Below are 26,561 nucleotides of genomic sequence, written 5' to 3'. Positions count from 1 at the left end.
TATTTAGAAACGCAACCACGCAACTACCAATATTTAGAAACGCAACCACGCAACTACCAATATTTAGAAACGCAACCACGCAACTACCAATATTTAGAAACGCGACCACACAACTACCAATATTTAGAAACGCAACCACGCAACTACCAATATTTAGAAACGCAACCACGCAACTACCAATATTTAGAAACGCAACCACGCAACTACCAATATTTACAAGCAATTTTACAGGAAAACCAACAAGCCCTGTCGGTTGACAGATGGAGCGTTTTTTTTTTTTATGTGTAGTGTGTGGACCATGCAGTGACATTGATCAAATCTTGATAAAAAAAAAACGCTTCTACTATATTATTTAGGCCCCCACAATATAAAGCTATGTTTCTATGTCAGTGGTTCTTCGATTAAAGAAAAATAGCAGACCTACAAGCTCGTAGCGCGCCACTCGGTGGCGCGCTATGAGCTTGTAGATCTGCTATTTTTCAATAGCTAAAGCACCAAAATGGGTTCCCGCCCCAAAATGCGCTGCACAAGGTGCCCTTTTTTCACTTGAGCACCTGCCCCTCTAAATGTCTGTGCACGCCACTGGATGAGAGGTAAATGGTAAATGGTAAATGGTGCATTTATATAGCGCCTTTATCCAAGGCGCTTTACAGAGATTGTGCATTACATTCACCCATTCACACACACATTCATACACCGATGGCAGCGGAAACCATGCAAGGCACCAACTAGCACATCGGGAGCAATTAGGGGTTCAGTGTCTTGCTCAAGGACACTTCGACAGTAACTCTGGGGGAGGCCGGGTTCGAACTGGCAACCTTACGGTTACCATCCAGGCACTCTCTACCCCTGAGCCACCGCCGCACGATAAGGCAGTCGGAATGTTACACGCTATAGCTACAACCTGACTATTTTAAAATGTTTTTTTAAAGCAATAATAAAAGGGAACAGTTTTGAACCTGCAAGGTTTTCCACCCAACAACGATTATGGGTCAGATGCAGTGGTGGAAAGTACATCTTAAAGGGAAATATTGTACCTTTACTGTGGTACAATTATTTGAAAACTTTAGTTACTATAGTTACTTTGTAGATTCAGATTATTAATACAAAACCACTTCAGACCTATACTTTGACAATTTGAAAATAGCCAATCTGTGCATAAGGACCTTCTGCATAAGGAGTAGGCTACTTTAACTGTCGTTACGTTAAGTACATTTTGATGCCTACATTTTTGTACTTATACTCAAGTACATTTTGACTACTGTACCTAACTTGTACTTGTAAGAGACTTTTTCTACAAGAGGATATACTTTTACTAAAGTAAAAACTGTGAGTACTTCTCCCATCACTGCCGAACTGTACGGTACATACATGCCTTTAGGCCTGCTGCCCAAAAGGGACCTTGTTTCCCCTCACCTTAGGCTATTCACATGCCATGAATACTGTTAGTTGTAGTGGCAGTAGGGGACATGAATACTGTTAGTTGTAGTGGCAGTAGGGGACATGCATGAATACTGTTAGTTGTAGTGGCAGTAGGGGACATGCATGCCAACTGATTCATATCCATGTTGTAAAACACAAGTTTCAGTCCTTTCCTTTCCTTTTTTTTCCCCTTTTCTAACAATGTAATGTAAATCAAAAGCTGCATTTGCGCTGACCCCATCAAGGCTATATAAGACGTTGTATATGAGGGATGAATCGGCGTTCTGATTATGGAGCCCTTCTCTCCACCGCGTCTTTGCTTTTATGATCTTGCTAATCATATCCCGACTGCCCCCTGGCTGCCTGTGTCCTTCTGTCCTGGTGCTCGCTCCACGCTCTTTCCCAGCATGCATTGCCTGTAATTAAATAGGAGCCTGGTCCTCTTGACAGTATCTGAGGCTGCTGTCTGTGCCTGGCAGACTCCTCATCCTCTCTTTGTCTGACTATACCTCTCTCTCTCTGTTTATCCCTCCCTCTCTCTCTACCTCTCTCTCTCTCTCTCTCTCTCTACCTCTCTCTCTCTCTCTCTCTCTCTCTCTCTCTCTCTCTCTCTCTCTCTCTGTTTATCCCTCCCTCTCTCTCTCTCTCTCTCTCTCTCTCTCTCTCTCTACCTCTCTCTCTCTCTCTCTCTCTCATCTCTCTCTCTCTCTCTCTCTCTCCCCCCTCATGCAAATAATACACAACCTCCCCGACATTCTGCCACACGTCCTCCCTCTCTGTCTCTGACACACACGCACCCATGCACGCACACACACACACACACACACACACACACACACACACACACACACACACACACACACACACACACACACACACACACACACACACACACACACACACACACACACACACACACACACACACACACACTCTCTCTCTCTGTCTCTTTGCTCCGCCTTGGCTGGACATCACAGGAGGAACCAAACTCTGGTCTCTGTCTCTCAAATGATTTAATTGGATGCAAAGTCAGGAGCGCAGACATCAATACAGAACTATATCTGCCATAAGGCAGCGCCATTAGTCAATACTTCGCCCTCCACACGCCCAAGGCTTTTGTCAGACCTAATTACCCGCCGCTGTATTCAGTGAAGCTTCACCAGCCGGGGACCGGGCCTCCTGTGGGATCTGGTTAGGATCACACTTCACTCACAGTGTATACAGTATGGGAGCCGGAGAGTTCACAGAAGCAAATATCATGCACTATTCCCGTCCATTTAGGCCCTGACAGCTACATGACTTTGGTCGTTAAAAGAACATATTTGGTTCCGCCAGCTGGTTGCATATATAGGTTTTGGTTGAAATTAGGGATTGCTGTGGTTGATGTTGTTGCAGGAGTGTTGTGTATGTTTAGTAGTATTCAGTGGAAAGACAAAAAGCCATATTAAGACACACACACACACACACACACACACACACACACACACACACACACACACACACACACACACACACACACACACACACAGGCCAGCGAGCAGAGCTAGGACAGGACAGGACAGGACAGGACAGGACAGGACAGGACAGGACAGGACAGGACAGGACAGGACCACTTACTTCAGACGGGTCTGATTTTTCTTTCACACTTTACATCTGTGCCAATGAAAAGTTTTAAAACGCGCTTCGACAAAAAACTCTACTTGAGCTGAATGTTTTTTCATTTCCTGAAAAATGAACATTTTGGGAGATAGGTGGTTTGTTTTAAAGATTAGTTAGAGGCCCACTTGCAATATCCTCCCGGCCCACAGGCTGAGTCACACTGCACCTTGCTTTGAGTGACCACTAGCCTGACCTAAGCAGAGACATTTCTGGTCTAGAGGGGCGGGTCGCTCCTCAGAAATGCGCGCACCCTGATTGGATCTCATCGATCTGTCCGTCACTCCCGGCCCCTCCTCTCCCCCCTAGTGCAGCTCTACGTCACATCATTTAGAGCGACGCCCACCCGGAAGGGTTGACTCCCACTTTTAGACTGGTTCAGCCCACGGCTTTTTCCAGGCTTTCATCTTTCGCGCAGACGAAATGAAAGCCTGGGTATCGAGGCTAAGTGACCACTGACTTCTGCTAGGCAGAGAAAACAATAGTTATTAAAAAATAAATCACACCCATGTGAAGTGAGGGGTATGTGTTTACACAAACACTTAAAACTGGACATTCATTATCAATGGCATCCAATGTTTGTGTTAGGACAATGTTTGTGTTTAAACCCACCCTCAAAGCTAGACATAGGATGGGCTAGCGCCCCTCAAAACAATAAATAAACTACGTGATCAGAGTGCTATTGCAACCTGATGTTATAGGCTACCGCGTCCCTTTAACTTCAAACTACGGCAAGTTTAACAATAGTGAATACAAGGAGTGATAATGGTCTGACAGCACAGATGTCAAAAAGGTTATTGTTTTTTTTATGTAACCTTGTTTTGACAGTGATTGATTAAATTTTTGGAACCGAAAGGGAATAAACATGCAGTATCTTTTAACAAGTTCCTTTCAGTGACATATTGCTTATGTCTGTGATGTGTAGGTACATTAAATAGCTTTTCGTGTCGCATTCAAAACACCAACGCCAAGCAGCAAGTTCCTAGTGTTATTCATGGTACAAATCTATAAAGAATATAACAATGTACAGCCTGACAGTGTACCTGTGTCAGATTAGCTATAGCCTACCAGATATTATTGCCTAGTCTCACCTGGCCAGGTCATCATAAATATCTGCCTACCAATACATATAACTGCATTGCAAAACCAATGCAGTTATTGTCCAATATTGGGACGGTTACAGTATATAATTTGTTAATAAAACAGTAGCCGCATAGGTTTGACAGCTGCTATTCTAGCCCCTACGTTGAGTTTATATTTCAGTATCAGTTGGTACAGATCTCCAATCGTCTGGCTAATTAAGGGACACTTACATACTAACAGTTCAGAAACACCAGTAAGACCCCTGAAACAACAGAGCTTCTTAATATGGCACAGCTGAGAAGCAGGAGTTAACCCATTCATCTGGTGTCAGTGGGGTCAGATGTAGAGTTACAACACATGACAGTAGAGCTCTTCACGGTGTAACAATCGCCCCCTTGTATCTTAAGGCAAATTATTAACTAAGGAAAATTAAACAACAGATTCGTAGGGATATAGTTCAAATTATTTATATAGAGAAGCTGCATGTATACTGTCAAACAAAACGGTGTATCATCAAACCAAACACTTGCAAAAGTGCGCCTGTCCCTGTCGCTCTCCCTACAACATAAAAAGAATAAACAGGCAGACAAACTGAAATCAACAAACAATTCTTTCAAAACCCCTCTCGCCCCAAACAAGCCCCGACGCTCTCTGTCGCGTCCTGCTACAACGTGTATAACCCACAAAACTATCCACAACCCGCCCAAAGTCAAGTGCGCGCAACCGCGCTAAGTATTAAATAAATAAATAATAAAGTCCGCGTTCGTCCTCTTCTTAATTGAATGCGGCACGCCCGCGACAGTCTTTAGCAGTTCCTTGTCCGAAGAAAAGAGCTCCTCTGCTAACAAAAACTAAAAACTAAACAAAAAACAAATGGGGTACCCCTTAACGTTTATAATCCAAAAGAAAGCCTTTGGCTCGATCTCACCGGTGGGTAGCAGGTTGTTCAACTCCAATGGCAGAAAACCGCCGACCGGATTCCAGACAGTCCAAACGCCGATCGCCCGACGGCGGCAGCAATCAAGCAGTAGCCTAATTCCCCGACGGTCCCGACAGTTCTTTTGTTAACGGCTGCAGATAGCGCGATCAAACTTAACACCTCAATCTGACTGCTACCTGGCGCTCCTCTTCTCCCATTCACTGTTTTCCCCCTGTTCCCCGTGTGTCACTTCCTCCCTATGTAATCTCGTATGGGTGGTGACATCAATCTCTGTCACCTGTCACTCACACTGTTCGAGGCCCATTACCACTCTTGCGAATAGGAGATAATACTATGCATCACACGTTATATTTCTTTTCATAAATAACAACATGTATAATGAAAACAAAGTAGAGAAACATTAAAATGTGCTTCGTCACAACGGGCCCCCCCCCCCCCCCCCCCCCCCCCCGATTTCCGAAAATACCCGACCTGGACCCAAGACCTGTACGGGTCAGATCTGTGAGCCGGGTCAGAATCAATCGTCTATCATGTGGAACTCAGGTCTGTCTATCGTTATTTGTAATACCCGAGTGGATCCGAGAAGACCCGTACAACGGTGTGACCATGTGTGCAGGCGCCACGTGCTGCACTGGTGAAAGAGAAACGCAATGAAGTGCTGTGTGCAATGTTTAAGGCTGGTTTAGGATCAGCGCAACAAAAAATTGTTGAGCTATGCAATGCATGTGTATAGCCTACCATACTGCAAGGCAAGCCAGCTGCCACTGCCTGCCAGGCTGATTTGAATGTAAGACACCGGCATACAATCGTGGATTCCTCCTCAGGTCTTTAACCCATTCTGACCTGAGATCAGATTCTAAAAATGTCTTCTACATCCTGACAGTTTTCCATTCTGACCTGAGATCAGATTCTAAAAATGTCTTCTATGTCAGTCGCTCGCACGCTACGAGCTTGTAGGTCTGCTATTTTTAAATAGCTAAAGCATAACGTAATGCTAACACCAAAATGGGTTCCCGCCCAAAATCTCGTAAATAATCGGATCTCGGAACTAATAGAGTCCATACTGTAATTAAAGAAATTAAACTAATAGAGTCCATACTGTAATTAAAGAAATTAAGTCGGAATGGCTCAGAATCAGATCAAATTGCCATGGGTCCACTCTTGCTCGTGACGTCATTTGAAAGAAACGGGTCGGAATCGTATCAAATTTCAAAGTTCCATTTGGGGTTCAGGACAATTTAGTTTGGACCTGTGAAGAGCTCTACATTACCGTAATAACATTACCAAATATATCTTTTTCATGTATTTTTCAACACTTTTAGTGCCGGAAGTGCATCAAAATAGGAGCTCTGGGGTGCCGGAGTTGTCTGATCGCTTTTACTCTGAAAGCCATGAACCGGAAACACTTTCCTAAAAAAGTTGACTTGACAGAGTTGACCTTACATCCCGATCATTTTAATTTATACGATATATGATCCAAAAAGCGTTCATATTTTGCGGGAGAGACGGATGAGGAGCAGAAATGAAGCGCCAGCATATCGATCCATTCATCACCACGGAGAGCGCCCTGGATTAGGAGATACGAGTCATTCTTTCCGCCGCGCTAACATGCGAGTCAATGACAAGCTAATAATTGCACAGAGCGTTAGCGTACGGCAAGCGAAAAGCGAAATGCCAAAAAGAAAATAGGAATAATTCTGGATATTCTTATCTCGCCCCGTATCATTGAGGATGCGCTATGACATACAGACACGTTCAAGGCTACGATCGTTTCTAATCCTTATGACGGCCTCATACGTCGTATGTAAAAATTGTGTTAATTCATTCAAACCTTTATTTATGCTCAAAAGACACTTGAGGTTATCCTCATTTAGAGCATGTGTTGCAGAGCAAACATTATAAAAACAACAGCAGCAAACAAGCTGCAACTATAACTTATATGAGAGCTCAGCTAGCCTACATATTAAAATATTAAAATACTATAAGTAGATTAAAAAACAATTACAAAGAGTTAGACAAGTGTGATCATGGATTTGAACTGTGCAAACAAAACTATGGCATTGAAACTAGCTTTAAAATGTGTTGAAGGACATTCCAGGAGTCTGGGGCATAAAAAAAAAAAAAAGATTTGCCAAAATCAATGTTCGCCCAGGGATTCTAAGTAAAAGTAAGTCATTAGGATCTTTATCTGCCGCTCTCATTTTTGCAAGTCAACATGATCTCAGAAAAAGATCACAAAGGATCTTTCCCAATGAGGGTTTAAAAAAATAAATATTGCTGACTGCTCGCGGTATAATCTAAACACATTAGATCAGTTTAGATAGATTATAGTCTCATATACTGTATCGTATCTACCAAACTAAACAGAAACCAGAATCAAGTAACCTAGTCGTTTTAGTGGGTTTTTTGTATTTATGTTGTAATTCTACCGACGGTTGTACACACTGACAGGAACACTAGCTCCACAACCCTGTTCCTAAAACCTAAAGGGAAACGGGATGTGTTTCATGTAAGAGGACGCAAGGACATTTTAAAACGTACTGTAGGCTTAAAGCTCCCTGCACTGTAACAGCTCCCCCTAGTTTATGATTTCTTTATTCTTTGTTTCTGTGATTATCTTTTTTTTGGTCTACTCATATTCTTTTGGCATAATTTGTGTATTATTTGCTTAGTGTATAGGCCTATCTTTAGCTTTTTTTTCCTATATAATTTCCTTAGTGTGTATTTTCCTTGCATACTGTAGGCTACCCCATGGGGGTGATGCTGCAATGTAAACAAAACTGCTCTCAAACTGAAACCATATCTCTAAGTTAACTATATCTAAGTTGTTTCCTCTAGTCTAGTGTGTTCTTTATGTTACAAAGTATAGTTATTAGCGGAAGCTTGACTTATACTTACTAGCCCTTACCCGTTGTGAGATATTTGCCCCCCCCCTTGTGGCCGTGGGGGGTACTGCACCCGGGTGCGTTTGTAATTGACTAATAAATTCATTAATAATCATTAATGTGTGAAATCGAAAAAAGGGCTTCGTTACGCCCTCCATATTCATATGGTCAATGCCTGTGTGAAAAGTGGGAGTGATTGGTGCAGGCAGTAAGGAGCTACGGCACTGTTTCTGACACACACACACACACACACACACACACACACACACACACACACACACACACACACACAGACACACACTCAGACATTGTTAGAATTATAGTATGATGATGATGATAATAGTGCAATAGTTCTGCGCATCGACAAAGGGCAATGTATAAGCTCACGTGCTTTTAGATCTGCTATTTCTGGCACGACAACATCCTATGGCAGAGCATACAGTATACATTGGGCTTAAGGCTACCAAAGCAGACACTGGCTCATCGGCTGAATTAGCTGGTGCGAGTTGCCAAGACGTGCTGAGAGAAAGCTGCAAACTATGCTCTAACGCAGTGGTTCTCAAACTTAAATTGCCTTTAATTTCAAGGACCCCCGTGACTTTTAAGAGTAGGACAATTGGAACCTTAATGGAGGGACAGGTACATTTGGTTCAATTTATATATAGGCTACACAGAGTTACCTGTAAAGGTCCATTTGGAACCCTGAGGGTTCTCTCTCTCTCTCTCTTGGAACCACTGGTCTATAACTTAATATGAAACGTTAGGACAAACCAAGAAGGTATTTACTGTGAAACCACAAATTCGTTGTTTATTTTGACCATAGCGATGTGGCCATGGTACTCTTGAAAGGTGCAGAGAGACTGACTCGCCTGTTAAAAGTTAGGACAAATCCATATTACTTTTCAGAGAAAAATCGAAATGGGCATTACAGAAATTGTGTTCAATGTCATGTGCTGTCAATTTACTGCAGCAGATTATTTGTGTGTGTGTGAAATTATTTATTTAGGAATACCCCATTGATAGTCCTAACTGTACACAAAACAAACACAAAACAATACAACACAAAAACAGGGTATTACAATAGGCAAGCACAATAGCAAAGAGTTGGACCATTTGTTCCGTCAAATATCACTGTCATTTCCAGCATTAGACCTATGGAATTTAAAGATTAATTTAAAAATATATATATATACAGTATATATATAAAAAACGTGTGTGTGTGTGTGTGTGTGTGTGTGTGTGTGTGTGTGTGTGTGTGTGTGTGTGTGTGTGTGTGTGTGTGTGTGCGTGTGCGTGTGCGTGTGCGTGTGCGTGTGCGTGTGCGTGCGCGTGCGTGCGTGCGTGCGTGCGTTGAAGACTACACTACTTGACCGGGGACAGCAGGTCAAATGGTTATATGATAAGTTATGGCATGGGGATTTGGAATGAATGAAAAACAATGAAATATAAATGTTTGTTATTTTTGTGTGTATGGCATTATAACATTATCAACAACACCCATTTACAACTTCTGTGGACTACTATCACCACAATCAAGCTTGTATACAAGGAGGCACTATACACAGTCACACATCTTATACACAGTCACACATCTTGAATGGCTGTTATGGGCTAGAGTTCTCATCGGGCCCGAAAATGAAGGCCCGGCCCTAACTGATCAGGCCCTAGGCCCGGCCCGACTAATTAGCATAGATTTTAGGCCCGATCCGGCCCTAAAACGTTGTGTTGGGTCAGGCCTGGTCGGGTTTGTGCAGAATTTGAGAACTCTACACAGAGAAAAAGTGAAACGCCAGTCAGCACCATCTTCATAATAGATAAATACACAAACAGACAGAACAGAACTATTATTTTTATTATTCTAAACAAATTCATTTTTTTTTTTCATGGAGCCCCAGGCCCGGCCCGGCCCTACTGATTAGCATACATTTTATGCCCGGTCCGGCCCTAAAATGTCGGGTCGGGCCTGGTCGGGTTCGGCCAGAGTTTGAGAACTCTATTATGGGTACAAAGGGATGTACATAATAGTCCATCATGACAGAATAGTGGAACTCATTGCAAAGGACACATTAACATATCACGCATCTCACGTCTGTGAGAATGTACAAATATGCCTGTGTAATTCCATTCCATGTTTCATCGCTGCTATAGGTGCAGACTATTTGTTTATCTGGTAGCCAGGTCTGTTGGAAGGGTTTCAACAACTTGGAAATATGCCCAAAAAGGAGGCAAAAACATTGTCCAAGTACTGTGCTGTCTCTGCCATAATTGGTAACCGTGTTACTTATACCCATAGATAGAGTATACGAATATGAAGACATAATGCCATGATTTTGTGAATGTAACCTCAACTGTACCTTTAACCCATTCTGAACGGGAACCCATGTTGGCGTTAGCATCATGTTATGCTTTAGCTATTTAAAAATAGCAGATCTACAAGCTCATATCGCGCCACCGAGTGGCGCGCTACGAGCTTGTAGGTCTGCTATTTTTTTTTAATCGAAGAACGACTGACATTTTTAGAATCTGATCTCAGGTCAGAATGGGTTAATCAGACCAGTGTGTGTCCAGTGGAAACCTCGTATGAATCTGATCTCAGGTCAGAATGGGTTAATAATTGTACTGTATGTGTCCTTGTATGCTCTCCTTGATGTGGACATGAATAAATAGTTAAAATGTGTTACTATATTTGTGAGGGCCAAATGTCTCCACAAAGTGTATATAGTACGATTTTAGAAATACAATGTGAGGACGATCATGGTACCACACAAGAGAAACGTGTTTTCTTTTTCTAATTAGGAGTTAGACTTTAGTGTTGAAAAGATTCAGGTTGGGGTTAGAGACAGGATTAGGCATTTGATCTATAAACACCAATGTCGAGCCTGAAAAAGAGGATGTCCTCACAAGTAGCCTACATAGAATTTGTCTGTGTGTGTGTGCATGCATGCATGCGTGCGTGTCTCTGGGCATGTGTTATTGTGCATGTAGACTTAGTAAGCACACACACACACACACACACACACACACACACACACACACACACACACACACACACACACACACACACACACACACACACACACACACACACACACACGCACACACACAGTCCCCGTAGAGTTCATTAACTAAGGTGTTTCATGCGGTGACGTCATCTGTGCCGCAGGGCGCCTCGTCCAGCCTGGTGGTGAAGTTCGCCGACACGGACAAGGAGAGAACCCTGCGCCGCATGCACCAGATGGCGGGCCAGCTCGGCATCTTCAGCCCCATGACCATCCAGTTTGGGGCCTACGGCGCCTACTCGCACGCTGTAAGCCTCAGCTCGACGAACGAGGAGACGGTGAGCTTTACGGAAAAAACAATACACTATATATATATTGCTTGTTGTGATTGATATGCTTCTGCATGTCTTTTCTTTTCCTTTTTGAAGACGTCAGGATGTGTTGTTATGTCAGAGAAACAGAGAGGGGGAGACATTGCGGTAACACCTAAGGTCAGGTCTATAATGCATTGTAATCACATTTATAATACATTATGAAAAATTATGCACTTGTAAGGCTTAAACACACTCATTATAAATGTTTATAATTATACATGACAACTTATAATAAGGGTTATGAGGCACTATACGTGTTCTAGCATGGTTTCACGCTGGTGTAGCGCATTGAAAACGACCAATCTACAAGCTCACAGCACAGAGATCTGCGGTTTCTGGTGCGGCACACGATACACAACCAAGTAGTACATTTAGTACATTTAGTTACATTTAGTTAAATTAAGAGTGACAATCTTTACTGTTTGTAGTGCTGCAGGGTGCATATCTTCACAATGTTTAATCGGCAAATCTGTATAATTGTCTGATTGATACAATCATTCAGAGATGTAATGTTGACGTTAGAATGCCCAGTGGCTGTTGGCCTGCACGGAGGAAAAATTTAAGTGTGCTCATAACTATTCAAAATGCTAAATATAATAATTCATTCATCATGGGGGGGGGGGGGAAATAAAAAAAGACTAATCAAAATGTCTTGTTAGTTTAAGATCGCACGGATCGTTTCATTGATTATTTGACTATGAGGGGCCAGCCCTATATATATATAGTTCCAGCTACCCATCCAGCCCAGCGACCACACCCCCAGGAAGTCCATCCTCGCTGGTGTATTGCATGCCATCATGGTGCAGGTGACCAGGTGACCAGGTGTGGAGTGGGCTCACCAAAGATGCTGCACTGCATGGTGTCTTGCCTTTATCTCTTTTTGGTTAACCTTTATTTATCTAGGGCAGCTTTGCTGAGCACACATGCTCTTTTTTCGGCATCGCCCCCCTTTTTCACATTCACACCGTGGTGGGACTGCATTCACACTTGGGGACGTGGCCGCCCAGTAGAAAGCCACGTACCGTACCACCACTTTGGGCCACTTGAGCAGCTATTGACCTCATGCACACCGCAGCCATGTTGAGCAGCTATTGACCTCATGCACACCGCAGCCATGTTGAGCAGCTATTGACCTCATGCACACCGCAGCCATGTGGCCCCTACATCCAGCTATTGACCTCATGCACACCGCAGCCATGTTGCCCCTACATCCAAACGGAAAACAACGTCAAACTCACCAACATTGCAGCAGTATGAAAAGCTTGAATTATCCTCTTTCTTATCTGCAAAGTGTTTGTTTCATAAAAATCCACTGTAGACATGCTACTTCCTGTCAAGAGATTCCAATGCTGGTGATTTGTTGGAGTTTGGAAGTGCTCGATGAATATCCCTCAAGAGCAGCAGGAGGTTCCTTTACTGATAACGAGCACTCTGACACTGAAAAATGATCACCTGCAAGGAATTTCTTGACAGGAAGTAGCTCATAACATGTCTACGGTGGATTTTTATGAAAGAAACACTTTGCAGATAGAAATAGGATATAATTCATGCTTTTCGCACAGCTGCAATGTTGGTGAGTTTGACGTTGACTTTTCTGTTTGGATGAATGGGCTGTCAATGGGTAAATTTGCACCTATAGTTTCCACCTTGCTGGCAACATGGCTGCCTGAGGTGTGCATGAGGTCAATAGGTTGGAAGGTAAGGATCCTCGTGGTGCTCAACGGCACCTCAGTCTGGTTCCAACGCCAAGCGGAGGAAAGAAAGCCTCGCTCTGCCGTGCTCCTCACGCGGATGTTCTTCGCCGACTGCACTGTCTCCCAGTCGACTGCACTGTCTCCCAGTCGACTGCACTGTCTCCCAGTCGACTGTACTGTCTCCCAGTCGACTGTACTCTCTCCCAGTCGACTGTACTGTCTCCCAGTCGACTGTACTGTCTCCCAGTCGACTGCACTGTCTCCCAGTCGACTGTACTGTCTCCCAGTCGACTGTACTCTCTCCCAGTCGACTGTACTGTCTCCCAGTCGACTGTACTGTCTCCCAGTCGACTGTACTGTCTCCCAGTCGACTGTACTCTCTCCCAGTCGACTGCACTGTCTCCCAGCCGACTGTACTGTCTCCCAGTCGACTGTACAGTCTCCCAGTCGACTGCACTGTCTCCCAGTCGACTGCACTGTCTCCCAGTCGACTGCACTGTCTCCCAGTCGACTGCACTGTCTCCCAGTCGACTGTACTGTCTCCCAGTCGACTGCACTGTCTCCCAGTCGACTGCACTGTCTCCCAGTCGACTGCACTGTCTCCCAGTCGACTGCACTGTCTCCCAGTCGACTGTACTGTCTCCCAGTCGACTGTACTGTCTCCCAGTCGACTGCACTGTCTCCCAGTCGACTGTACTGTCTCCCAGTCGACTGCACTGTCTCCCAGTCGACTGCACTGTCTCCCAGTCGACTGTACTGTCTCCCAGTCGACTGTACAGTCTCCCTAGTCGACTGCACTGTCTCCCAGTCGACTGCACTGTCTCCCAGTCGACTGCACTGTCTCCCAGTCGACTGTACTGTCTCCCAGTCGACTGTACAGTCTCCCTAGTCGACTGCACTGTCTCCCAGTCGACTGTACTGTCTCCCAGTCGACTGCACTGTCTCCCTAGTCGACTGTACTGTCTCCCAGTCGACTGTACAGTCCCCCTAGTCGACTGCACAGTCTCCCAGTCGACTGCACTGTCTCCCAGTCGACTGCACTGTCTCCCAGTCGACTGTACTGTCTCCCAGTCGACTGTACAGTCTCCCTAGTCGACTGCACTGTCTCCCAGTCGACTGTACTGTCTCCCAGTCGACTGCACTGTCTCCCTAGTCGACTGTACTGTCTCCCAGTCGACTGTACAGTCCCCCTAGTCGACTGCACTGTCTCCCAGTCGACTGCACTGTCTCCCAGTCGACTGCACTGTCTCCCAGTCGACTGTACTGTCTCCCAGTCGACTGCACTGTCTCCCAGTCGACTGTACAGTCTCCCAGTCGACTGCACTGTCTCCCAGTCGACTGTACTGTCTCCCAGTCGACTGTACTGTCTCCCAGTCGACTGCACTGTCTCCCAGTCGCACAGCCGCCGCTTCTCCGACGTCTCAGCTGCTTCCGCCCGCCTTTTCTTTTAATGCTGCAGAGAAGCTGCGAGTCGCTGCTGCCACCTCTCTCACCCCATCTCCGTATAGCTTACCGTATACCCCCCCCCCCCCCCCCACCACCCGTACAGCGGGTGTGAAAGTCACAACTCCAGTTATGAGTCTGTGAGAGTTTGCACTCACACAGCAACTAACAGCTCACCCTGACAGGTGAGAAGCGCCCACTCACGCACAATCTCTCTCTGTCTCTCTGTCTCTCTCTCTCTCTCTCTCTCTCTCTCTCTCTCTCTCTGTCTCACTCCCCTCGTTCTGTCAGTATCGCCAAGTCGCTTCCCCCCCTCTCTCTCTCTCTCTCTCTCTGTCTCCTCTCCCGCTGTCAGGTGCGTGCATACATACTGAATGTGTAAGACGTGTGCATATATATAGTACACGCACACAGATACGCATAAATAAGCTGTGTGTAAAGTGGCCGTCTCTCTAGACTCATGTCATTATATAGCCTTTATCTGTTGGTGGTAATGAGTGCCGAGGCCAGAGCACACTTACTGTTCTGGGAAGCTGTAGAGCTGCAGGGCAGCACAGGGCCATTCTATTCAAGAACAAGGCCGGGGCCAAGCAAACAGAGATGTGGAAGTACACACGCTCTGCTCCTACGGCTATTTCACTGTCTGTCTGTCTCTCTCTCTCTCTCTCTCTCTCTCTCTCTCCCTCTCTCTCTCTCTCTCTCTCTCTCCCTCTCCCTTCACCCCCCCTGTCCCCATTGCTCCTTCTATCCATATATTTATCCTTATACTTCCTTTCACCTCACGACCCCCCCCCCCCCTCTCTCTCTCTCTCTCTCTCTCTCTCTCCCCCCACTGCTCTGTAATCCTACAGCAGATGATGCAACAGCAAGCAGCCCTCATGGCTGCCACACAGGGATCCTACCTAACCCCATGGCAGCCATCGCCGCCGCACAAATGCAGCAAATGGCAGCTTTCAATGTCAACGGTCTGGTGGCTACCCCCATGACACCGTCCTCAGGTATGGAACACACACACACACACACACACACACACACACACACACACACATTTGCACAGACAGACCCACACACTTTCCACATAGACTACACGCACGCACGCACGCACGCACGCACGCACGCACGCACGCACGCACACACACACACACACACACACACACACACACACACACACACACAGGAGATGGTCACGACATTCCATCTCACCCTGGAACATTTCATTAGCAAGAATTATACGTTATAAGCGTTGATAATATATTCATTCAAGGCGGTCGCCCTTGTTACCTCTTTGAAGAGCGAGTGACGGCTCCGTAGTGTTTCTGAGCTACAGCTGACATTGTGCCGGTGCACTGAAAGGGAGGGGGGGGGGGGGGGGGGGGCTTGTAGCGGGGCAGAGCATGATGGGAGATGATGGACAACGTCCCTTGACACTCATTGGCAGCCACGGTATAGTCGTTGTGTCCCCCCCCCCCCCCCCCCCCCACACACACACTTTCTCATTTTCTCTCTCTCTTGCTCTGTCTGTCTCTCTCTCTCTCATTTCTCTTTCATTCTCCCGCGCTCGCTCGGGGGACACGCTGCTGTGTGTCTTTTTTCCGGGAGCTGAGCCAATCTGATGTCTTTGGAATGCAAGAGTCCTTGGCTTATGAGAGCAAAGATTTGCTTGAGATAATCCCGGACCCGAGCCTGACCTGTCTTCCCCCGGCCCCCCTCATGTCACCGGGAAGCTTTACCGGCTCGACACTAAGTAGGCAGGTCGCCTGAAGGCAGGGGCACACCGGCAACATATTAAGTAAAGTGGCTTTGCCCGGCGTACACACGGCATTTGTAATCCACAAAGCCTACGCAAGCCCAGGTAATGCCTATCAAACGTAATCCTACATGACTTAAATGCCCTTCACCGGGATTAGAAAAATAATAATAAGCCATTGGTTACAAAAGGGCAGCGGCAAGGTGACAGGCGGTCCAGAAAATATTACCCACATTAAAAGAAAAGTTCACTGCCGCGTGTGGTGGTAGAGCAGACAACCCCCCCCCTCCTCCCAACCCAACCACCCACACACCCCCGCCACTCCAATTAAATGGCTGTCCAATTAGGTCACCTGACAGTTGTCCCTATAATGAAACTGTCATCTTTTTTTTTCCCTTCTCCTTTGCAGGCACCAGCACGCCCCCGGGCATCGGTGGCACAACGGTGCCCAGCATAGCCGCCCCCCTCGGGGTCAACGGCTTCAGTGCCCTGCCTCCTCAGAGCAACGGTCCCACCTCTGAACCCATCTACACCAACGGGATTCATCCTTACCCAGGTGAGACTATTAAGCAAGCCTCGCTTCCACAATTAACGGCTGCAACAGGTAAGCGGATAGCCGTTACATTATTTGTTTGTTATACCGGTAATTTCCTGATGCAAAGGTACAGTAGGATACTTTTAATAAAAAATGATGCCTGGAAGCATTTGCCACGTTACAAAGGTAATACTGCTTTATTGCTGGCAATGGTGTTGCCTTTACGAAGGAAAAATAAACAACCTTACGTTGTCGCCAAATCAATAAAAAATAAGCTAAATTTAAATATTGGAACTCATAGCACAACAGTCATGTTGGAAAGAAGTTACTGTACTTACCAATAATATGAACGAAAGGCTCTGTTCCATTTATTGTAGCACAGTTTGGTTCTCAAAGCTTTTTATTTCAAAACGTGTCAGATGTAATATGTAAAGTCTGTTGCGGCCACAATCACTCTGGGTGATTACAGGACAGCAGCGTCTCACTGTTCACAAGTAGAGTGCACTCTCCTTTTTTTTATCTCACACACTCTTCATCTCTCGGTTGAATTGTGGCATTTAAGTTTCGGAGGGTCAATCAAAAGAAAAAAAAAAATGTCTTTGGCAGATTTTTCAGAGCAGACGGTCCTTCTGTTTTTCTTGATGAATCCATCAGTCCATCCATCAGTCCATTACTGTTAATTTGATGAGTTCTCTTCGACTCCTTAATGTTGTCTGGGACTGATTCTCTCTCTCCCGCCCGCACGTACGCACGCACACACGCACGCACGCACGCACGCACGCACGCACGCACGCACGCACAGTCAAGCACACACACATCAGGCTATTTTTGGTACATGACACCATCTCACAACTAAGTCCAACCCAGACTTCTGAACCTAACCTCTAAATCAGCCAGAGGTCTGGAGGTCCTCCCCACTGTCCCCTTCTGAACCTAACCTCTAAATCAGCCAGAGGTCTGGAGGTCCTCCCCACTGTCCCCAGAAAACCTTTTAAACCTCCACACCCTGGATTCTGCTGCATTTGGGGAAACTTTTACTCTTCCCTTAAAAAGGCTACAAGTCAGCTTACAGAAATGGATTTGATGACTGAAGCAATTACTTTGATACATGGAGTCTACTGTATATGTACAATATATGTGGGACTGGAATTTTTTCCAGTCATAATAAACACAAAGCGACAGTAAAAGTGTAACATTCCCACTCTCTCTCTTTCTCTCTCTCTCTCGTGTGTGTGTGTGTGTGTGTGTGTGTGTGTGTGTGTGTGTGTGTGTGTGTGTGTGTGTGTGCGCGCGTGTGCTTGCGTGCGTGCGTGTGCGTGCGTGCGTGCGTGCGTGCGTGCGTGCGTGCGTGCGTGCGTGCGTGCGTGCGTGTGCCAGAAACAAAGTGCCATGTGAAGTGAGAGAGACCATTACTCTTGTGATTTCTACTTCTAGGAAAGTGTCTATTGTTCACACACACACACACACACACACACACACACACACACGCATTATGCAAGGCGGCTGCAATGGTAATCAACTACAAAGTGGTTTGTTTGGCATGTGGTTAATATTTGATGCAAACATCTGGGACGAACAGGCATTTTGAAAAACTGTACGATATGACAACCCAAATCTCTCTCTCCCTCCCCCACGCCATTCATTGTAGGCAGGCCTCTCGTGCTGTCACCGCTCGCTCTCGGGCGCTTTCACTTCCTTTTTGCACTCGCACACATTTCTCATTTCTTCCTCGGTCCCGCCTCTCTTTCTCTCTGTACCTCTTGATCTTTGTCCTTTCTCTCCATTCTCTCTCTTTGCCTTTTTCCCCCCCCTCTCTTTTTTCCTTGCGGTCTCTCCCTTTTCTCTCTCTTTCCTGCACACTCCGTCGAATCACATCTCCGTTCTCATTCGTTCTCTGCCCTTTCTCATGTGTCCTTTGCTCTCTCCATTTCTCCCCTTTTCTCTCTTATTATCCTCCCCACCCCATCTCTCTCTCTCTCTCTCTCTCTCTCTCTCTCTCTCTCTGCAGCACAGAGCCCGACAGTGAATGACCCTCTCCAGCAGGCGTATGCGGGCGTGCAACACTACGCAGGTGATCTGTCGTTCCTCAGTCACCCCCCTCTTTGGTTTCACACACGCACTGACGCACACAAGCACACACAAGAAGGTGAGGAGGCCGACATCCAGCACCACCACATGCATCAGGTGTTATCTCAAAGTGGGGCCCCCAAAGGAGGCCTCAAAAAGCATCAAAATCAGTTCAACTGCTTTAAAAATGTGGGAAATAAATACAACCCAAATCTTTGTATTGGGGTCCCTCCCTGGCATAAAATAGTTAAATACATCGTCTACGAGACGAGAAAAAGTTTAAAGAGAGCCACGGCCACACATGATAGACTTTATACTTTCTCCTTGACTTCTGCCTACTTCGTACTTTGTGCGGTATACGAGTGTGTCACGCCAACGATAAGCGGCGTGGCCGTACTAAAAAGCTCTCCTTCTCTCTCTCTCTCTCTCTCTCTCTCTCTCTCTCTCTCTCTCTCTTACTCTCTGTATCTTTGAGTCGGCTGTAGTTAAACAACGCTACGTATGGCTCTTTTTTCCTGTTTCTGTGTCATGCTCTTTGTGGTGATCCACCAGGCAAGCGAGCGTGGGCTCTGAGCCATAATGCAATTTATTTATGCCATGTCTGGAGGGATGGGAACAATGGAATAATGATTTGAGTTTTGTTGTGTCAAATATGAAAATGGAGACGTGCAAAAAAAAAAAAAATCCACTCTTCTTCCATTCTCTTGCCTCTCTCTGTCACTCTCTCTCTCTCTGTCTATCTCTGTCTCCCCCCCTCTCTCTCTCTCTCTCTCTCTCTGTCACTCTCTGTCACTCTCTCTCTGTGTCTATCTCTGTCTCCCCCCCCTGTCTCTCTCTCTCTCTCTCTGTCCCCCCCCCCCCCTCTCCCTCTCTCTCTCTCTCTCTCTCTGTCTCTCCCTTTATAACAGCAGCCTACCCAGCCGCATATGCTCCAATCAGCCAAGCGTTCCCACAGCAACCCACCATCATTCCCCAGCAACAGCGCGAAGGTAAGAAAAGAGTAAAGCGAGAGAGAAAGTGAAGCGCGCCCACCCAAGATAAAAGGTGATAATTGCCATGTTCCATTCTAATGTAGCTCCGCTGCTTTGAATTAGCCAGGGAGAGAAGGGAAGCTGGCTGGGGGGGGGTATTGAGTGCGGAAAAAGCCCATTTAAAGAGATGAACATTAGCGACAAGATGGAAAGTTACTCTGTCATTATTCAAAAACTGCACTAATTCAAACTTGCGGCATTCGACTGCTTAATCAGTCCATTACAATGTGTTTAAGTGGTTATAAATATTCATTAGATTAATTAGCTGCATGCATAATCATTTATTACGATTCCTGGGTTTTTTAGTGTTCTTATGCCAAAGCACTAAGACGTAATAAAGCATAGGATATATACCGCAATGCTAAATCACTCCTCTTGACACGATTTGTCACTCACTATTATTCATTCTCACGGTGTGTGACTGTGTGAAGAGACAGACAGCCTTCTGTGGTATGAATATTCAGAGAGGCAACCTGGAGATGAAGTGGTGTCGGCTGTGTGTGTGTGTGTGTGTGTGTGTGTGTGTGTGTGTGTGTGTGTGTGTGTGTGTGTGTGTGTGTGCGTGTGTGTGTGTGAGTGTGCGTGTGCGTGCGCGTGTGCGTGCGTGTGTGCGTATGTGTCGGGTTAGGTTAGGTTAGGTTGTGTTGGTGTTCCTTCATACTGAAAGTGCAAGCGTGGGTCACCACAGAGTTATTTTATTATTAAGTTATTTTATTATTAAGCGTGGGTCACCACAGAGTTATTTTATTATTAAGTTATTTTATTATTAAGTTATTTTATTATTAAGTTATTTTATTATTAAGTTATTTTATTATTAAGTTATTTTATTATTAAGTTATTTTATTATTAAGTTATTTTATTATTAAGTTATTTTATTATTAAGTTATTTTATTATTAAGTTATTTTATTATTAAGTTATTTTATTATTAAGTTATTTTATTATTAAGTTATTTTATTATTAAGTTATTTTATTATTAAGTTATTTTATTATTAAGTTATTTTATTATTAAGTTATTTTATTATTAAGCGTGGGTCACCACAGAGTTATTTTATTATTAAGTTATTTTATTATTAAGCGTGGGTCACCACAGAGTTATTCTATTATTAAGTTATTTTATTATTAAGTTATTTTATTATTAAGTTATTTTATTATTAAGTTATTTTATTATTAAGTTATTTTATTATTAAGTTATTTTATTATTAAGTTATTTTATTATTAAGTTATTTTATTATTAAGTTATTTTATTATTAAGTTATTTTATTATTAAGTTATTTTATTATTAAGTTATTTTATTATTAAGCGTGGGTCACCACAGAGTTATTTTATTATTAAGTTATTTTATTATTAAGCGTGGGTCACCACAGAGTTATTTTATTATTACGTTATTTTATTATTAAGTTATTTTATTATTAAGTTATTTTATTATTAAGTTATTTTATTATTAAGCGTGGGTCACCACAGAGTTATTTTATTATTAAGTTATTTTATTATTAAGTTATTTTATTATTAAGCGTGGGTCACCACAGAGTTATTTTATTATTAAGTTATTTTATTATTAAGTTATTTTATTATTAAGTTATTTTATTATTAAGCGTGGGTCACCACAGTGTTATTTTCAAGGGGGAAAAAACGTTGTACGACTCACTATAGATTAGGCTTAATAATGAAAGGAAATGGACTGCATGCGTACAGTATGTTGTACAGTATGTCGTACAGTATGTTGATGAGTTGCATCGTGTTGATAGTCATGATGGTGATAGTCATGATGGTGATAGTCATGATGGTGATAGTCATGATAGTGATAGTCATGATGGTGATAGTCATGATAGTGATAGTCATGATGGTGATAGTCATGATGGTGATAGTCATGATAGTGATAGTCATGATGGTGATAGTCATGATGGTGATAGTCATGATAGTGATAGTCATGATGGTGATAGTCATGATGGTGATAGTCATGATGGTGATAGTCATGATGGTGATAGTCATGATGGTGATAGTCATGATGGTGATAGTCATGATAGTGATAGTCATGATGGTGATAGTCATGATGGTGATAGTCATGATAGTGATAGTCATGATAGTGATAGTCATGATGGTGATAGTCATGATGGTGATAGTCATGATAGTGATAGTCATGATGGTGATAGTCATGATGGTGATAGTCATGATGGTGATAGTCATGACTATGGCGACTGTGGCTCAGGAGGTAGAGCAGGTCGTCCAATGATCCATGGGTCGGCGGTTCGAATCCCGGCTCCTCCTGTCTACATGTCGAAGTGTCCTTGGGCAAGACTCTGAACCCCAAATTGCTCCCGATGTGCTGGTTGGTACCTTGCATGGCTTCCGCCGCAATCGGTGTATGAACGGGTGAATGTAATGCACAATCTATGTAAAGCGCCTTGGATAAAGGCGCTTTATAAATGCACCATTTACCATTTACCATTTATGATAGTGATAGTCATGATGGTGATAGTCATGATGAAAACTATTTTCACTAGTTTGGGTCCCGGGCAAACATCTAATTAGTAATTTGTCTCATGGGTCATGAGCTAAAAAGTTTGGGAACCACTCACGTAAAGTATAGCATGATGCAGTGCAACTCAGACGATGAACACGTGCACACACACCAGCACATGCAACACCAACAACACACACACACACCAGCACATGCAACACCAACAGCACGGCTGCAATGCATCCCTGGTATTGCAGCACTTGCTGCAATCATAGTTATTTTTTTCTTTTCTTTTCTAACAAGTTTTTGTGTCAATGTCTGAGTTCATTTCACAAATGTCATGACCATACAGAACAGTAATTAGAATAAATACACACGTGACAATGAGGACTATAAACTACTGATATGTACAGCATGTCTCCAATGCCTGCCGGTATCACATATAAATCTATAATTCAGCTCTATACAAATCCATTCCATATATCATGCATATACTTGTTCTATTCACATTCAATATTATACACCACGTTATATTGATACAGTAAGCCAGTGTTTCCCAACCTTTTTTCGGCCAGGACCAAAATAGTCCAGGCACACCTAGATATGTGTGTGCGCGCGCGTGCAAATATAATAATATATATATATTTATATATAATATATATTATATTTACTCACATGTAGGTCTACACAAGATGTAATAAAGAAATACTAGGAATCTAGGTTGGTTTATACCGGTATGCCTGTCTGACCTATAATACCAATGCTTTCATTACGTCGCGCATTATCAATAATAAAGTTGGAGTGCATACACTGCACACACAGAAAGTTCAGAACGTGTGTGTGCGTGTGTGCGTGCGTGCGTGCGTGTGTGTGTGTGTTTTTACTGTGTGCCTGTGTAGCAATCTGGCCACGTTGAATCACACGCGGTGAACCGTTGATTCAGCACAGTCAGGCAGGACTCCTTTCCATAAACTTCACTTGAAAGTTACGTTTGGCAAACTTAAATAATTGTGACAACAGCGAACGTTTTTCTAACATGAAGGATCTGGCTCTTCTCTGCGTGGCATGTTTCTGTCGCCTGTGTGCCTTCGAACACGCAGTGGAGTGCAAGCGCTGTAGCTCCGCCCCCAGACGATTTACAAGTCCACCTCATGACACTGTGTGGGTTTATAGGTCAGCTCAGCTGTAGTCTACATCTACAGGAGAAGAAGCAGCAGGCTGCTCTGGACCGGAGCGCACAGAGGCATAAAGCGGTGCTTTTTAATACAGTGCCTGTCCTGCAAGGCGAGTAGGGGTGATGTGATGGCCCCATACAAAGCCATAAATTAGCATTTCTACGGCCGAGGGATAGCTTCACTAAATGGACAGGCGATTGTCCGTGTGTCCGTGATGGACGAGTTGTCAATGGAATGCAAGCGCAGCTATTGTTGTCCGGGGAGGTGTTACATTCATTAGATTACATTAGATTACATTAGATTACAATCAGCTATTGTTGTCCGGGGAGGTGTTACATTCATTCATTCATCCATTCATTCATTCATTCATCCAGGGAGTTGTTACATTAATTCATTAATTCATTCATTCATTCATTCATCCAGGGAGGTGTTACATTCATTCCATTTCTTTGCCGGCACACTTTGGCATTCCAGACGGCACACTAAAGTGCCGCGGGACACAGGTTGAGAATCACTGCAGTAAGCCATAGAGAAACATCACTGCCGATAGATGCCGCTATCCCCCTGGGTCAAAGAGATATGTTTTCTGTTTAAAATACCATAGGGTCTCAATATCAACGTGACATATACAGTACAGTATTAGTCTAACCGTGTTCCAAAAATAAACAAATAAGCCTGGGGATTTTACTCACGTATATGAGTAGTACTCATTTATCCTATGAGTACGAAAATAAATGCATTTTCTCCAAACACAGTCATTATCAAATGCAAATCAACATAATAATAATAAACAAGTTCAACACAGAGTCACATACAGTGACAGAATCGCCGGACTGATGTGTGTATTTATTTTAACACCGTTTTTACAGTATTATTATGAGGCCATTCAAAGATGATCCCACAGTATTTTCAGTAGAAATGCTTCTGTGACTCAGGATATAACGGAGTGACGTCAGGACTTTGATACTCTATTTGAACTCTCGTGTTGTTCTTCAGAGCAAAAGGAAGTTCCACAATCCACATCACTCCACAGCCATGATGATAGCCTTACACTCACTGTTTAGATCAGATAATATTACGTGGGCAATTTACATTTAAATTACAGTATACGGTAACCCTTTATTTTACAGTACAGTAATAACCAGGTAATAACAAGGTAATTACCTAGTAATTACCAGGTAGTGTACATATCACATTTTTGAGTGGTGCAACCACTCCTACAAGCAGCAATGTCCGTGTACCTGTGTACCTGTGTAGGTACCTGTGTACCTGTGTAAGTGAGCACGAGTATGTGACTTATTTATACCAGTAGGGGGCACCAGAAACAGAGAGAGGGGTATTGCTGTGCCTGCTAATGAGAGAGAGAGAGAGAGAGAGAGAGAGAGAGGGGGGGTGTGTGTGGGGGGGGGAATTGCACCACTCAGTTCACACGGGTGTGATATTTACTTTACAGTTGCTACAGAAACCTTATCTCCATACTGTATTTAAACAACTTAAATGCTTTTTCGAAAGTTAATGTCCTAGGCAGCATACAAGAGTGTTGCACAAAAGTAGTGACAATAGTACAAGCTCACCACGCGCGCAATATGCCACACAATATGAGCTTGTAGATTGTCTATTTTCACTATTTTAATTAAAAAACTTAAAACTACATAATTATAATAATTATATAGGAACGGGTTTGGACATACAAAGGTTTCCTCCCGACCGCAACGAATCATAGTTGCCCATGTGGATTTGTAGACAGTTTTACTAAGTGTCTCACGCAACCTTCTGAGGTGGTTTATGTGATTGTACTGTACTGATATACCTACACTGTGCCCATAGGCGGCGGGTGCGTTTTACCTTTGGGTAGGCTATAGAATTGCGTTGGGGGGGGGGGGGACTCCGCGGATTTATTTATTTCCCAGATGGTCTAAAAATGAGTTATTTAGCATACTTTTACCAATGAATTAGCCTATACACAGACAACGACTTTTGGACGTATTTTTCTCAAGTCTCGAGTCAGTCAGTCAGAGTAGATTACCCGGCGGTGTTGCTGCCCCTCCGAGAGTCGCGGCTCATGGCTCTTGAAAGACGGCACAGAGACAGCAGTCACTCCGCTGAAAGTGTCAGTGTTGCTGCAGTGGTGTGAACTGTGAACCGTGCGGACATTGACTGGTGGTGCTGAGTTCTGACAGCCACTCACTCTTGCTGTTTCCCAAAACAAACCAGCGCGCGCTACTCTTTGCTACAAAGCGACTGGAAGGACGAGGTTTACAGACATACCAATAGTAGTCAATCATAATGATTAGGCCAGTTGCTGTATCGTGTATAGCCTATCCGATCAGCGATCACCAGGGGGCAGCGACAACACACACACACGCACACACAATAGCCTTCTATAATGCTGCGCACATATATTATATATATTAAAAAAAATACCCAGCATAATTTTTGGGAAGGCTAAGCCTTCCCTAGCCTTACGCACCCGCCGCCTATGACTGTGCCTCGGAAAAGTAAATGCACTATAATTCCTCTAACCCGCGTAAATGGTGCGCCAGGCGGCTGTGGATTGAGGCAGCAGACTTGGCACACAGGCACATACTGAATGCCCGCGTTATCAGAAACTACAGTGTATGTGAGAAGTTTATTTATGAATATTCGGGAGCCGACGTATATGTTTCATGTGAACATTTTATTTTTTGATTGATCGATTGATTGATTGAAGGCTTTATTAGTAAAAAAAAGAAACAGCACGGGGGTACAGTGAAACATTTTCAGGTATGAGCTGAGTATATCTTGCAGTAAATATCAATCCCCTTCTCACGGTTTCGGATGTTATCTCCGTATTTAATGTTCGTCATCAGCCGTTATCAACACCATTCAATGCAGCCATGCAGTATGGACTTTGCTGTCAGCTATTGTCCGACAGGGCGTTGTCCGACTATTACTAACCGTAACAGCTAATTCTAACCCTAGCTGTAACCCTAACTCTAACCACAGTCTTATCCGGTCACTCATATCAGTCTTCACCGGCCATGTAAGTCAGTTTCATGATGTTTTCACTTC

At 44.1% G+C, this 26,561-nt stretch overlaps 1 pseudogene across 1 annotated transcript in view; it reads left to right on the top strand.

The window, feature by feature from the left end:
• LOC310877153 (CUGBP Elav-like family member 4) overlaps positions 1-26,561 on the top strand; it is a 94,407-nt pseudogene that overhangs the window by 22,636 nt on the left and 45,210 nt on the right. Inside the window, exons 4-9 of the transcript in view lie at positions 11,150-11,323; positions 15,348-15,494; positions 16,653-16,847; positions 18,787-18,849; positions 19,754-19,834; positions 21,623-22,086. The product of the transcript in view is annotated as a CUGBP Elav-like family member 4 (transcript). The remainder of the gene's footprint in view (positions 1-11,149; positions 11,324-15,347; positions 15,495-16,652; positions 16,848-18,786; positions 18,850-19,753; positions 19,835-21,622; positions 22,087-26,561) is intronic.

Source organism: Protomyctophum parallelum (assembly GCF_964188405.1).
Source record: "Protomyctophum parallelum genome assembly, chromosome: 2".
NCBI lineage: Eukaryota > Metazoa > Chordata > Actinopteri > Myctophiformes > Myctophidae > Protomyctophum > Protomyctophum parallelum.
This window is presented reverse-complemented; position numbering and strand designations above follow the sequence as displayed.